The sequence below is a fragment of the Poromitra crassiceps genome, assembly GCF_964638095.1.
Source record: "Poromitra crassiceps genome assembly, chromosome: 23".
NCBI lineage: Eukaryota > Metazoa > Chordata > Actinopteri > Beryciformes > Melamphaidae > Poromitra > Poromitra crassiceps.
This window is the reverse complement of record NC_139639.1, coordinates 11084831-11101669: the sequence shown is the minus strand read 5'-3', so window position 1 is coordinate 11101669 and position 16839 is coordinate 11084831. Positions and strand designations below refer to the sequence as shown.

General features: G+C 42.7%; 1 gene segment (V, D, J or C); it reads right to left on the bottom strand.

Annotated features, from left to right (window-relative positions):
• Positions 1-8498: 8498 nt before the first annotated feature.
• Positions 8499-12938, bottom strand: LOC310796715 (T cell receptor alpha variable 3-like). The segment is given in 3 exons: positions 12935-12938; positions 11092-11387; positions 8499-8522 (listed from the first exon to the last, which is right to left on the bottom strand).
• Positions 12939-16839: the final 3901 nt, after the last annotated feature.

Genomic DNA, 16839 nt, shown 5'->3' with positions numbered 1-16839 from the left:
TTGTTGTTGTTGTTGTTGTATTTGGGTGGTTGACGTGACATGGCCTTTTTTGTCCCAAGCATCAAACACAAATAAATAAAATTTTAATTACCGTAAATTTCGGACTATAAGCCGCGGCTTTTTCCCCGTTTTTCGGCCCCTGCGGCTTATATAACGGTGCGGCTTATCTATGGATTTTTTCAGCAAACGGCCGCTCGGGGACCTCCAAAATCTATGGATTTTGGTACGAGGCAGAACGAGAGCAAGACAGACATTACAAGAGCGAGACCCTGATTGGATGATGTTGCAAAAAATGTGCCTCGCGACCTGATTGGAGCACTGTGCCACTACGCTCTCTCAGCCACTACAGTAAAACACCCTCCCTCCTCCCTCGCTCCGGGGGGAAAATGGCAGCGATTGAGCCTGAAAGACAGTCTGAATGAAATTGAATGTAACGTTCCTAATTCTATGTATTACATTCTAAAAAACTAATGGCAACATTTTGGAAGGCTAAGCCACACAACTAGCTCGTTGTAATCTAACATCATGCTTCAAAAGATGACGAACTGGCTGTGTTACGACGATGAGGATGCAAAACATGTAATTTGCATGTTTCGTTTCACCCATGTTTCGTCCGCACTGCCTTGCAAAACATGTAATTTGCATGTTTCGTTTCACCCATGTTTCGTCCGCGCTGCCAAATTCAATGGAATGAAACAAATCTTGTAGCCTATGTTGGACGTAGTGAAGTGTTTTTGATTCAAACGGTGATGGTCTCCGCTGATAAGACACGGAGATCTCTGTTACAGGCAGGCGCTACGCCTCCTCCTGACCAGTTTTAAACATTAAAAGACCTGCGGCTTATAGTCCGGTGCGGCTTATATATGTAACAAACAGTCAATTTTGCTGCTGCGGCTTATAGTCCGGTGCGGCTTATAGTACGGAAATTACGGTAGTCAAAATTGAAATGTTGTTAAAAACAAATGAGAGTTACCGAGTGCTCACTTGTGGGCTCCAGGTAGATGTGAGGTGCTCTTGAGTACTTTAAATTGATCCAGAGGAGCAGCAGCTTTCTTCAGGTACTTCTCACACAGAGTCACCAGTTTAAAGGTAAAAAGCATTTATTTAAGAAGGGGCTGGTTTCCATTAGAGACCTATACATATAGATGGTCATTTTGCATCCTTTGATCTTTTGAGGAGGAGACTTGAGCTGCCCAACACGCACCAGTTTTCCCAAAACATGCATTTTTTTTTAAATGTTTTGTTAAGCCCCCCTCACTCCAAGCATCTTATTTCTATTTCTAGATTTGTGTGTCTGTTTGATGGCTGCATCAGGGCCCCCACTGAAAGGATCAGAGAGGCGTGGCAGGTGGAACTTGGTGCTGATTTGTCTGAAATTATATGGGACAGGAGTCTGTCTGTGGTCCAGCTCTGCTCAATTAACAGCAGACACCAGCTGATCCAATTTAAAGTAACTCACCATCTTCATTATTCCAAGTCTAGGTTGCACACAATCTTACCCTTCTGTCTCACCACTATGTGATAGGTGCCAGGTGTCAGAGAGTACACTATCCCATGCTTTTTGGTTTTGCCCTAAACTATCCGGATTCTGGGCCAAAATATTTGACTGGTACTCCAAGGCCTATAAAATAACACTTCAGCCGGAGACGGAACTCGCCATCTGAAATGTGGAAGTGCATTATGGGAGGAACATAGACGCACTTGGTTTGGGGGGCAAAGGTCAAGTTATGCTGTGGGGTTGGAGCCTGGAACTGATCCTCCAAGGGGAAAAGAGGGGAGGGTCTAAAGACCTGGGGTCTTCCTACCTTGGAGACCCTAACCCTAAGCCATATCCAAACCCGAATGCCTTTCTCTTATGGTGTCAACCTACAGATGTCTTCTGCTCCTGACTGTCAGGTTTTTGTACAGCGACGCTGGCTTTCCTGTCACTGTGGTCGTCACAGCACAGTAGTACAAAGCAGAGTCTGTCACTGCAGCAGAGGAGATCTTCAGATCCACACGACTCTCACTGTCAACCACGTTTGTAGAGAACCTTCTATCTGAAGTCTCTGCTGATTTTGCATGTTTTGAGATGGACAGGAGGAACTGTGGTGGTTTTCCTGGGTCTTCTTGACAATACCAGAAGAAAGTATTACTAGTTGCAGAGTATTTGTATGACAGAGTAACAGTGCTGCCTTCTAAGCTGTACTCTTCATTCTTAACTGGAGTCACTTCCTCACAGCTGACACCTGCATGAAATGAAAATAATACAAAAGTTAGTGAATAATTTAGGTTTTCCTGACACTTTTACAGCTTGTTCTCGGCTTCAATAGAAACTAATAATATTGCCAGATATTAATGTGATTCTCTATGAGACTGAACAGTAGAATAACAATTCATTATAGAACTTACCCATGATGAATATGCTGAGGAATAGTAGTGAGCACACTGACACTGACAGCAGCATGTTAGAAGAAAAAGAGTTTAGAAAGTGTCAAACTGAAGTGTGCTGTATTTGTGATGGTGACAGAAAGCCTCAGCTCTCCCAGCTGTACAGGATGTACCTCCTCTTATTAGATGCAGTGACATCACTGATCTCAGCAGGGTGGGCGGGGCTTATGGCTCATCAGCAGCTTTTTATACACTCCATTTGCTTCCATCCACACTGCCTGAATGCTAATGATTGTGTGGTGAAATAGATTGAGAAAAATAGCTTCATTAATTGAATTGAATAAAGGTTTGATTGATTAAGTTTACAAAACAACATATTTACCAGTAGTAAAGGTGATAAAAGAAAGACAAAAACAGCACCACTGTTATCTTGTCTTCTTTCATCATGGAGAAAAGATGGTTACAGTCCAGACACACTGGAAACGATGTCGGGGTGAAGCTCTTCCCGAGGAGAAGAGCTTGGCACCTCTTTCCTCTTTCCCCCCGAGACACCGCAACCGGAACATGTCAACCAGATACGTGTCACATTTTTATCCTTCCCCCATTGAAATGCAGATTGGACTTGTGTAGGATAACTAGTTGCCACGAACAGGCGGCGATGCCATATTGCATCAACATTTTGTTTTATGTACTATGTTTATTGTTTATTATTTGTTGTTTTTATTGTTTATTTAGCACATATTCAAACATACAAAAAAATACTGATAGTTATCAACACGACAAAAAATGTGCAAAGTAGAGGCAGGAGACCCGCAAGGGCCTATACGAGGCCTCTACTTGTATAACATAAGTAGAAATAAAATCAGTAAGTATGAAATAAAATTAAAATTTAACGAACAAAAAGAAAGAAAAGAAAGTAAAGAAGAAGAGATAAAAACATGTATGCAGATAAGAGATGTTATTGATTTAACAGGGTTTTTTTCATTCTTGATTTAAGAATAGGCAATGATTGACAGGTTCTGATTGAAGGGGGGGTGGAATTCCATAAGGATGGACCTCTATATCTAATGTTAAATTGACCTAAATTTGTGCGGGAAAATGGAAGGTGAATGTTATGTGATTGTCTGGTTGGATATGAGTGGACATTAGAGTTCAGTACAAAGAAATTATAAAAAACAGTAGGTAAAAATAATTCTTGGTGCATACATTTATACATAAAAACAGTAGTCTGATATACGTTTATATCGAAGATTGACAATATGTTTAGTTGCCTGAACAGAGGGGCCGATGGCTCAAAACGATTTGATGACGTAGCCAGTCTAAGAAATTTCTTTTGAATTAGCAGGATTTTCTGAAGAGAATAAGGATATGTACTGGCCCAAACAATATTGCAATATGATAAATAAGGATATATCAGACTATAATATAGTGACAGAAGACAGGAGCGATTTACCAGTGATGAAATCCTTCTGATAATGCCATAAGACTTCATAATTTTGTTACACACATAATCAATATGGTTTTTCCATGATACATTTTCATCAACTAAAACACCAAGAAATTTTGAAGAAGACACCTGTTTTATTTCAGTATTATTAATGAGAAGTTTTGAATTCTGCTTGGAATAACTTGTTTTTATTTCTGAAAATTATGAAATTTGACTTCTTGGCATTCAAGGAAAGCTTGTTTAACTGGAACCAACTTGAGGTGTATGTTAAAATTGTATTGGCCTCTCTGATCAAGGAATCAAAGTCCGAATGTGCGACAGCAATGTTGGTATCATCTGCAAATAAGATGGACAAAGCAGATTCGGACTTTAATGCAAAATCATTTATAAAGATTGTAACTTTTTAACCTTAGTCAATTCGTGTTATCAGGCACTAACTAGCTAACATTAGCTACACAGAAGATTTTTTTGGTGCACATGTAGCCTATCAGGTAAACGGGTTCCAGTACCTACCTCCTGCACAAGGTTGTTATCTGAAGTTTCACAACAGAGATGGCACTGTTTTCCCGCTGGGAAGCAGAAGAACAACGGCCATTTTGAATGGAAAAAGACAGAAATTACAGGCTCTATCATGTGAATACGGGCTCTGTATTGGAAACGCCACCATATTTGGGAATACTAGAGTTGCTCCGATCGATCGGCACTTGATCGGAATCGGCCGATTTGGCCTTTTTCGGCTTTGATCGGAGTTATCAAAAGTGCCGATCAAACAAGGCCGATCAGAATGACACAAAATCTGCAAGAACTACTACCAGAGACGTTTCAATATAGAGATAGTGCACTCCCAGGCTGCCAAGTAGTATTCTTCCGGTCTCCTAAAGGGCAGCTTGTGATTGGCTGTCTCTCCGTGTCATGAAGCTTCATTGGCTCCCAAGTTTCCTTAGGGGGCGTGGTGGTAGTGGCGAAAAAGTGTTTGGAAGTTGCACTCTCTCTATAGCGAAAGCAGCTTGGGCGAGAACAAACAGCACAGCAGCTAACATGGCGTCGCCTGTCTGGCAATTTTACAACTTGTTGGAGAAGGACAACAAATTTGCCGTTTGCATTGTGTGCTCAAAGGAGATACCGCGTGGAGGAACGCAGTAGGGGTGGGAATCGCTGAGTAGCTCACGATACGATATCGTCACGATACTTGGCCCTCGATAACGATATATCACGATACAGCGATACTGCGATAATCGATATATTGGAAGACGATACATCACGATACCTGTGTAACTGAAGAGAAAAAAATACCCCTAAAAGGCAAGAAGCAGGTATTATGTATTTATTAGCAGAATTGACATGAACTCTCTCAGAGTTCACTCACTCACTCATACCATTTTCGATACCACGGAGGAAAAGTTACACATTAAGTCTTTTTATTATTATTATTAAAACAAGAAAACCTATATAACCTACCTACCTATATAATTTCTAAAAGTAGATATTAATGATCAAACATTTCCATTCAGTAGCCTACAGTATTTATGTTTTTGTTTCAACTACAAACATAAATAAACGTCAAATTGAAACTATGTTTGAACTACCACACACAGCATAATATTTTAGCCTGTTTATTAAAAAAAAAAAAAAAAAAAAAAAAAAAAATTTTTTTTTTTTTTTTTAATAAACATATCGATACTTGGTGCCAGTGTATCGATAACGTATCGCAAGTGGAAATATCGCGATACCGTGAGTATCGATATTTTGTCCCACCCCTAGAACGCAGCAGAAGAGTTTCAACACTACGAACCTCATAAGACATTTGAAGGTTTCCCACGTCAAGGAATTTGAGGAGTTTACAAAGTTGGCGAGCGCTAAGGCAGCGAAAGAGCGTGCAGCAACCCAAACGCCACTCACTCAGTTAACTGTAACAGAGACATTGAAACGACAGCAACCCTACAGCAACGACAGCAAGAAACGAAAAGAAATAAATGCAAAGCTAATGGAATTCATATGTCTTGATCAGCAGCCGCTGTCTGTTGTGGAAGACCTCGGGTTCAAACGCCTCATGTCCTGCTTGGATCCACGTTACACGCTGCCAGGACGTAAATATTTAACTGACGTTTGCCTGCCGGAATTATACCAAATTGTGTACAAGCACATCGAGAGCCTTATGAAAGACAACACCACGTCAATCAGCTTCACGACTGACATTTGGAGTTCGAGTGTCTGTCCTATGTCCATGCTGAGCCTAACTGCGCAGTTTATTGATGAAAAGTTCGACCTGAACAAAGTTGTACTTCACTCACAAGAGTTTTCTGGGTCACACACCGCGGAGGCTATCGCTGCAGCTTTCACAGACATGTTCCAAGCTGTGTTGGTGCATATGTTGTGTACATAGTATTATATTTTTTGTTTTATAAGACTATTTATTTTTCCACAGGAAAGCTACAGTATACAGTCTAGGGCTGTCACGATTCCTCGAGTACCTCGAATAACTCGAGTAATTAAAATGATCGAGGCCAAAATGATTCGCCTCGACACGCATCTGAGTAATAGAAGAGAGTGGGTAAAATAGAAATTCCGACGGAACCTTAAGGCAACACGTGAGAGCGCGTTACGTCAGTCCGTCACTCTACCTGAAACATCAACAAACGGGACCACCCGAAAATGTGGCTACACTTTCCCAAGATAGACTCAGACAACACTGGTTGCAACATTTGTGATGTGAATTGCAAAGCTGGCCAGGGAAACACCTCAAACTTGAGGAAGCATGGTCAAACACAAGATATATTTACAGTAGCTAAATGCTGAAGACTGTAACGTATTACTAGATAGGCTGAGGGTGAATGAAGCAGGCAGCGCACCGCAGCACGTTAGCAGCTCCTCCTCAGCTGTAGTTGAGAGAGGCATCGACTACAACATCAGGTAACGTTATTTAATTAGCTAGCGTTAGCTGGATAAGTTGTTTCACTGCCGTTGTAGTTGTTAGATAACGGGGCTTTTCACTGTCTTCACAACGACTGCAAAACAGAGATCGCTAACGTTAACGTTAGCGTTAACACTAACGTTGCTGCAGTAATTGTCAAGGGTTCAACAGAACGTATTTCCTCAGCCTGTATAGTAGCTATCAACATGAAATAAAAAGTATTTGACAGCTTAAACCCGTGGCTTTTTATTTGGAAGGGTTACATTTGCCGTAATCTTTATTAACATTTCTTAAAATGCATTAGAATCTTTTTATTTTTATTTTTTGGGGTTAAAGATCTTCTTTTTTTTAATTAACATTAGAGCAAATATAATACGAAAAGCCAAAGGGTTAAGCTCTCAAATGCTTTTTATTTTATGTTTCTATGTACTACAGAGCCTGAGATATTAAGGCTTTAGTGAATACCGACCGCTCTCTCTGAGAAGTTTGGACCGTTTTCTGTGAGAAATACAAAGCTCAACCTAACATTAACGTTAGCGGCTAATTTAACAGCGTTTTGTGTGTGTGTGTGTGTGTGTGTGTGATCACACTAGCCTGTTGGTGTGTGAGAGAGAAAGAGAGAGTGAGTGTGTGTGAGAGAGAAAGAGTGTGTGTGTCATGCAGCTGTAAGGTAAATGAAGGATGTAAACCAGCTAGTAAGCCATTCATTCATATTATTTAACGGTTGCTGTACACTGGAAGAACTCAAACGTCAGGTTGAAAAGATGAATGGTGCCACTGCCAGTTCTATGCAATTTAAAAATAAAAATGTTGTTTTTTCTAAGAAAGAAACTAATGTAGTTGTTTATTTGAAGAGATTTATCTTATTTTTTGGTGTATATTTACGATAAGCCTTTGAAAACACAAAAAAGGGTTCTTATCCGATTACTCGATTAATCGATGGATTATTCGGTAGAATACTCGATTACTAAAATAATCGATAGTTGCAACTTGCAGCACTAATACAGTCTACTCTGTAAGCTCCAAGTTGTCTCAATTCATGATACTTTCTCATCTCCTAATTTTAATACTTAATATACAATGTCGATGTTGTTAAGAATAATTAAATATATGAATAATGCGACACAATAAATAGAAGGCTTGAATTGATGGATTTGACACAGTGATCGGTGATCGGCCATATCGGGATCGGCAGATACTGCTTCCAGTGATCGGTGATCGGTGATCGGCCTCAAAAAAGCTGATCGGAGCATCTCTAGGGAATACTGATGATGCAAAACTTCAGATAACAACCTTGTAGGTAGGCTACTGTTTTATTGTGATACGGCCATTTTAGCGGAGCCTGCAGCTCCCTAGCGGGCAGCAATGTGGAGACTCAGAATGAAGAATGGAGGATGAGTCTCATGTTGAGGCTAGAGACAAACCTACACTTTGAAAACTGCTGCACAGAAGGTTTTTGTATTGAGTGTTGGGTGTTTCCTGTCACTGTGGGCTTCAAAGCACAGTAGTACAGAGCAGAGTCTGACACCTGCAGCTGCTGGATCCTCAGAGGAACTGATTTCTTGTTGATTTGAGCATCAAATCTCTCTTTCTGGAACTCTGCAGCATTATCTCCTGTTCCAAAGGTGTCATTTCGCAGCATAAACTTGGGAAAACCATTGACTTCTTGTTTGTACCAGAACAAATAGGCATTTGAGTCAGTGGTCTTAAAAGTACAACCAAGTGTAACTGTGTCTCCTTCAGTAGCAATGACATCTCCTCCTGGCTGGGTCACTGTGTCTTCTCCTTGACACTCTGGAAGAAGAGAACATGCAGAAGAAGAAATGGATCAATAAAGATCATTGATTAAAGGATAATAAATCAGGAGGTTTAAAGAGTTACCTAGCCAGAGAGTAAGAATCAGGATGTTTCTCAGCCAGTGTTTCATGTCTGCAGTGAGAGAGAGGGGAGGAGAGAGAGGAAGAACATTGATACTCTGGTGGATCTGGGTTTTGTGTTTACTGTTGGTCCCTCCCCTCCAAGTGACATTTGGTGCTTTCATGGATAGGGATGGGTACCGTTCACATTTGAACCGATACCGGTACGATACCGGCACCTGGAATTCGGTACGGTATCCAAAACGGTACCATTTTCGGTACTTTACACGCTCTAATAACAAAAAAATTACAGTTGTAAAAAAAAAAAAGTCCAAACTTCTCAGAGAGAGCGGTCGGTATTCACTAAAGCCTTCATATCTCAGGCTCTGTAGCACATAGAAACATAAAATAAAAAGCATTTGAGAGCTTAACCCTTTGGCTTTTCGTATTATATTTGCTCTAATGTTCATAAAAAAAAAAAAGATCTTTAACACCAAAAAATAAAAATAAAAAGATTCTAATGCATTTTAACACGTTGAGTGCCAATGTCGAGATATCTCGGCTTACAGAATCCAACCGTTGAGTGCCAAAGACGAGATATCTCGGCTTAAATTTTTTTTTTTTTTTTTTGACGGTAGGACATCGATCAACCCCTTTTACGTCTCCTATACCAATATTGGAGGAAGAGAATGTGTATAATCTATTTTACCGACCAGCTAAGTGGCGACAGTGCTCTCCCGACAGGCTGAAAGCCAACCAAATACAGACGCGGGAGCAAGCCATTCTCAAGGAAATGGCTTGGCGATTTTACAGTCATCAGTCACCAGACTCACCCGAGAGCGGCCGCGCCAGCAGAGCAGCACACCGAGAGCGGAGAGCGGTGCTGGCGTGGGGGATTGCAAATTTGCATAATATATTATGGGTGAAACACACTTTGAAACACCCGCAGAAAGGCCAGAATCGCACGCATTCCGAAAACCCAGAAACGAACGAGCCTCATTCTCATACTGTAGACGAAAACGCTTTCACGCTGCTGCACACCGGCGCACAACGGTGGGGGGTTCCAAAAATAGACTGGGTGGGCAGCATAAAGCCTAGAATCGCACAAAGCTTCATCAAAGCTCTCAACCGAAAATCCAAGAAACGATTGAGTCCCATCCACAGTCCACACTCGCCACACTCGCCGACGAGGGGCCGCCAGAGAGGGAGGCTGCTCACTGCTCAGACAGGCAGGAGAAACTGGCTTGTGACAAACGCCACCAGACACGCCCATGGAGGGAGGAGTTTAAAGGAGAGGGTGTTCAGAACTATATTGTTCAGATGTCTGATCTCTCACTGATGCCAAAAATAAATGGTTAAAGTGACTGTTCTGCCTGTTTGATTGAATTTCACAAAACTGCGATTATCTCAGCTTCCTGTCTCAGACGCTCAAACCATGCTGTACTCAACGGCTAATATCTACATAACTACTAACTCTACAAACTAACTCTTTTAGACAGAGAAAGCACACATTCTATTAGTACTTTTGTGAACTTCGTGTTCACAAAGTCCAAGCAGAAAACTATCCTCGGCTCTTGTAAAATGAGCCAGAATCCTCAAAAAACGGCTTGGCAGAAGCTACCTACAGTAAAAAAAAAGATTCTGGCAGTGAATGTGTTAAGAAATGTTAATAAAGATTACGGCAAATGTAACCCTTCCAAATAAAAAGCCATGGGTTTAAGCTCTCAAATGCTTTTTATTTCATGTTGATAGCTACTATACAGGCTGAGGAAATACGTTCTGTTGAACCCTTGACAATTGCAGCAATGTTAACGTTAGCGTTTTAGCGTTAACGTTAGCGATCTCTGTTTTGCAGTCGTGAAGACAGTGAAAAGCCCTGTTATCTAACAACCACAACGGCAGTGAAACAACTTATCCAGCTAACGCTAGCTAATTAAATAACATTACCTGATGTTGTAGTCGATGCCTCTCTCAACGTTACAGCTGAGGAGGTGCTGCTAACGTTAGCTGCGGTGCGCTGCCTGCTTCATTCACCTCAGCCTATCTAATACTACGTTACAGTCTTCAGCATTTAGCTACTGTAAATATATCTTGTGTTTGACCATGCTTCCTCAAGTTTGAGGTGTTTCCCTGGCCAGCTTTGCAATTCACATCACAAATGTTGCAATCAGTGTTGTCTGAGTCTATCTTGGGAAAGTGTAGCCACATTTTCGGGTGGTCCCGTTTGTTGACGTTTCAGGTAGAGTGACGTACTGACGTAACGCGCTCTCGCGTGTTGCCTTAAGGTTCCGTCGGAATTTCTATTTTACCCACTCTCTTCTATTACTCAGATGCGTTCAAGTACCGAAATGAGGTACCGTTTTATGTCATGTGAACTGATACTCGGTAGTACTGCTCCCTTTCGGTCGGTGCCTGTAAAAGTACCGAGTTCGGTACCCATCCCTATTCATGGACCATGTTGAAGTTCTCCAAAGGTTTTTGTACAGTGACTCTGGGTTTCCTGTCACTGTGGGCTGCAGTGCGCAATAGTACAGAGCAGAGTCTGTCACTGCAGCAGAGGAGATCTCCAGATCCACACGAAGCTGCTCTTTGACATGTTGGATGCTCAGTCCTGGTATGGGATTAGTTACGATTCCTGTGTAGTCCAGTATGAGGAACTGTAGAGCTGATCCAGGATACTGGCGGTACCATAACAGAGCGTTGACTAGAGAGCTGTCGTATCTGCAGGAGAGCTTCACTTTACTGCCCTCAATAGCTTGTTCAACATCCTTCTCTGGTGTGATGGTGTCTTCAACACTTTCACCTGAATGACAAGTTTGAGTCAATGGAACTCGATCCAGTTTATTTGAAGGTTACATAATTCTGTATGGTAAACAGAAATAAAGTCACAAGATGCGTATGTGGCCTGATGGTATCAGTTAACTAAGACAAATCCTCATTAAATTAGATAATCTTACCCCATAATATGCAGAATACAATAATTGAACAGAGAATCGTCATGGCTACAGTACAATAGTAGAGCAGGAATGATTTTGCTCTGAAGGATTCACACAAAAGTCTCATCATCATCTTCGTCTGTTCTAATGTGTAACTATGCTCCTCCTCTTCACCCATTTTGAATCATGAGTCAATCAATGGTGGCATTGTCCACAAGAATCCAGTAGGAGGCGCCACAGTCAAGTGAACTGTGTCTCTCCCTTCTGCCAGAGGCTGTCAGGTTTTTGTACAGTGACTCTGGGTTCATCATCAGCTTTTTATACATTCAATTTCCTTCCATCCACACTGCCTGAATGCTCATTATTACATGCTGATGTAGACTGAGAAAAATAGCTTCAACAACATATTTACCAGTAGTAAAAGTCAGCACCACTGAAGTATCTTGTCTTCTTTCATCAGGGAGAAAAGACAGTTAGGTGCAAGACACGTTGTACTTTGGCGACCCCAAGTGGCAGCAGGAGTTACAACTGACTAAATCTAATTTGGGCAAACATGGATGGAGTTATTATAGTGAATACATGTAGGTTATGACACAAGGGTTACAGTGAGGTGACCACCTTAGGTTTTCTTCCACACTTCTCCCATTTTGATTATGAAATCAACAAGACAAAATCAATTACACTGTTGTTGTTGTTGTTGTTGTTGTTGTTGTTGTTGTTGTTATTATGCACCAGTAATAAACTAAGAAAGCAGTTGAACTCATTGCTTTAGACTTAATATAAAAGAATGTCCAAAATGGTTGGGTTTGTCTGTTGAGCCTCAGTGTCTCTGTGAGTCTCTTTCTCTTATGGTTTCCATTGTCAATGTACAGATGTGTTCTCTTATGCTCCTGGCTGTCAGGTTTTTGTACAGTGACTCTGGGTTTCCTGTCACTGTGGGCTGCACAGCACAGTAGTACAGAGCAGAGTCTGTCACTGCAGCAGAGGAGATCATCAGATCCATCTTGGTGTTCTTCTCAGTCACATTAAAAGACAGTCCAGAGTTTGGATCTGCTTCACTCAATAGTATACCTGTCCCTGAGTGAGAGATGAGGAACTGTGGTGGTTTTCCTGGGTCTTGGCGATACCAGAAGAAATTATCACTACCAGTTGCACTTTTGGAGTATTTGTATGACAGAGTAACAGTGCTGCCTTCTAAACTGTGCTCTTCATTCTTGACTGGAGTGAGATCTTCACAGCTGACACCTACAAACATTAATTCATACTAAAGTTAGTAAATAAACAAGGTTTTCCTGACACATTTAAAACTTGTTCTGGGCTTCTATGTCCCAGTAGAAACTAATAATATTGCTAGATATTAATGTGATTCTCTATTAGACTGAACAGTAGAATAACAATTCACTATAGAACTTACCCATGATGAATATGCTGAGGAATAGTAGTGAGCACACTGACACTGACAGCAGCATGTTAGAAGAAAAAGAGTTTAGAAAGTGTCAAACTGAAGTGTGCTGTATTTGTGATGGTGACAGAAAGCCTCAGCTCTCCCAGCTGTACAGGATGTACCTCCTCTTATTAGATGCAGTGACATCACTGATCTCAGCAGGGTGGGCGGGGCTTATGGCTCATCAGCAGCTTTTTATGTTTTCAGGTTGTCCATCCGTCCGTCTGTTCGTACGTCCGTCTGATTCTTATTAACGGTATCTCATGAACGCCTTGATTGAATTGTTTCAAATTTGGCTGAAACGTCCACTTTGACTCAAGGATGAACTCATTCGATTTTCATGGTCAAAGGTCAGAGCTCAAGGTCACTGTGACCTCACAAATGCCATTTTCATGCTCGTTAATGCAGTATCTCAGGATACAGACACTGCGTAATGCGTCATCATTCAGAAGCCACGTCCAAGATGGGGGAAAACAGAAACCCCCCCTCCAATCCTGGCGTTCTCCTATGTCACGTGCATGGTTGCGTGTTGCACGAAAATATCATATATACGGAAGATGAACACTCTAACTTACTTCCTTGACAGCGAGACTGAGTACAAAAAAACTTTAACTGGCGATTTTTTACATTTGTTGTCTGCGCAGCCCACCACACAACAGCTTTTAGCTATGTTTAATTCAAGGAAAATGACGCTGGTGTGTGGAAATGAACAGAGATTTTCCCCCGTGATGGGTGTGGCCTATTTCATGTCTCTATAGCCTTGAAGGAATTGCTTCAAATTTGGCTCAAACTTCCACTTTGTAGTTTAGTAGTAATGTTGATGAATCCAGGTATAAATCCTGACATTTAGTGCACATTTGAGGAATTTAGGGTTTAATTTGTTCAAGACCTGTGTCAGTCTCAGCAACACACTCTTGCGAGATTTGGCAACAGGAGCTCATGTTAGCAGGGAGCAATTAGCTAAAGCTACATGTGGAGTTCATTGATGTAGTAGCTACTACTAATAGCTAAATCTGTGGTTGGAAAATGTATTTTTTAATCGAATATCTCAGTTACAACCATATTGAGCTAACAAGGGGCAGCTTTGTTTATATCTGTGGTTTGTGTGGAGTTTGGGAACTCAGGATCTCTAGTTCAACTTAGATTCAAGATTCAAGATTTTTATTGTCACTCCATGGTACAAGTATTACGTGTGAAATTCTTGTGCTGTGGACTCCGTTTACAACATAGTACAAATGTAACAGGGCATATGAGTGCAAAAACAACAAGAGACACAACAAGCAATAAGGCAGTATAGTGATAAGACAAGTCAGAGACAGTGGCATATTCACTGCACCTAGGTGCACATGTCATGTGCATACTTTAGACGTGCTTAAACATTTTAAATTCTACGTATTTGACATACAGGTGCAAATAGCATATTCCTTATTAAACATACAATTAAACTCAGCGTTTTAAATTTGGCGTATTTGACATACAGGTGCAAATAGCATATTCCTTATTAAACATACAATTAAACATTAGACATACGTAATGGTAGCAGCTACAGTATGGTACAGTATGGCTACTACGCTATTTGTGTATGTTAAGGAGTCTTGTGGCCTGCGGGAAGAAACTGTTCCTCAAGCGATTTGTGCGTGCTTTTGGAACCCTGTATCTCCTCCCTGAGGGTAACCGGGAGAACAGGCTGTTGTGGGGATGGTTTGTGTCTTTGATGATCTTCAGGGACCTCCTGAGGCACCGCTGTTTATACAGTTCATGCAGTTCTGGCAACTCACATCCTGTTGAGATTGAGATTGAGATTAACTTTATTGTCACTTCATGGTACAAGTATCACGAGCGAAATTCTGCTTGGTTCGCTCTCAGAGTCGGAGAGCAAAACCGGGTCGCCATTGAACAGCGCCAGCAATTTGGATTGGACAAAGCATATAAATGAAATAACTCAGAATTCACATTATTACTAGTTAGAAAAAGTAATAAAGGCACACTTCAATATTATACAATACAGATACATTTGTTGTAAATGTACAGGGTTACCAGCAAAGACAACCCACACCACGACACCAGGGAGGCTGCCATTACAGCGCCGGTTTGGTTCTTCGTGGGAGGGAAGGGGGGTGGGGGGGGGGGCGGGTTGCAAAGCGGGGGGAGTTGCTGGAGGCGGGGGGTGGGGTTTAGGGGAAGGGGGGGGGGTTTGGGGGAGTGCGTGCGTGACCGTTACGTGCTGGGCTGCGCGTCTCACTCTCCGTAGTGCCCTGCGGTCCATGGTGGTACAGTTCCCGTACCAGGTGGTGAAGCAGCCAGTCAGCAGGCTTTCAATGGTGCCTCTGTAGAAGTCCGTAAGGATTTCTGGCCTTAGCCCAAATTTCTTCAGGCGCCTGAGTCCGTGTATTCGCTGTTGGGCCTTTTTGACAACAGTGGCGGTGTGGCCGGCCCAAGTCAGGTCCTGGTGGATGTTGACTCCCAGGTACTTGAAACTGTCCACCCTTTCCACCACTGTGCCGTTGATGGTGATAGGGGGGTGTGTGCCCCCCCCCTCCTGTAGTCTACAATGATCTCCTTGGTCTTGGAGATGTTCAGAGAGAGGTGGTTGTCCTGGCACCATTGTTCCAGGGCCCCCACCTCCTCTCTGTAGGCCGTCTCGTCGCCCCCCGAGATCAGCCCCACGACCGCTGTGTCGTCTGCAAACTTCACGATGGTGTTCGAAGTTTGAGTCGCCACGCAGTCGTGGGTGTAGAGATCGTACCAGAAGGGGCTGGAGACGCACCCCTGGGGCGCTCCTATGCTGATGGTCAGTGGTGAGGAGGTGAGGTTGCCCACCCTCACCACCTGGCGGCGGTCTGTCAGGAAATCCAGGATCCAGTCGCACATTGCTGTGTTTAGTCCCAGATCCTTGAGCTTGCGTACCAGCCTGGAGGGTACTATGGTGTTGAATGCTGAGCTGTAGCCCACGAACAGCATTCTTACATAGCCTATCTCTTAGCTTGCTAGGTCAGCACTAACCCTGCGTCACCAGGCTCTCTCTCACAACACTTCAGCTGAGAGGTGACCATGTGACCATTTAGGAGACTTGCTAGTACCACTGCTTACAATTAGAGGAGCCTGCGGTGCTGTATCTCTAGTAATATTGACCATCTCTGGCTAAACCAGAGATAGGCTGTGTTGCTAGCTAGCTTGCTGCCTCTGTGATTTAAGCTAAACCAGATACAGGCTGTGTTGCTAGATAGCTTGCTGCCTCTGTGATGTAAGCTAAACCAAAACCAGAGACAGGCTGTGTTGGTAGCTAGCTAGCTGCCTCTGTGATGTAAGCTAAACCAGAGACAGGCTGTGTTGGTAGCTAGCTAGCTGCCTCTGTGATGTAAGCTAAACCAGAGACAGGCTGTGTTGGTAGCTAGCTAGCTGCCTCTGTGATGTAAGCTAAACCAGAGACAGGCTGTGTTGGTAGCTAGCTAGCTGCCTCTGTGATGTAAGCTAAACCAGAGACAGGCTGTGTTGGTAGCTAGCTAGCTGCCTCTGTGATGTAAGCTAAACCAGAGACAGGCTGTGTTGGTAGCTAGCTAGCTGCCTCTGTGATGTAAGCTAAACCAGAGACAGGCTGTGTTGGTAGCTAGCTAGCTGCCTCTGTGATGTAAGCTAAACCAGAGACAGGCTGTGTTGGTAGCTAGCTAGCTGCCTCTGTGATGTAAGCTAAACCAGAGACAGGCTGTGTTGGTAGCTAGCTAGCTGCCTCTGTGATGTAAGCTAAACCAGAGACAGGCTGTGTTGGTAGCTAGCTTGCTGCCTCTGTGATGTAAGCTAAACCAGAGACAGGCTGTGTTGGTAGTAGGGATGGGTACCGAGACCCGGTACCAAACTGGCCCCGGGGCCGGATTTCG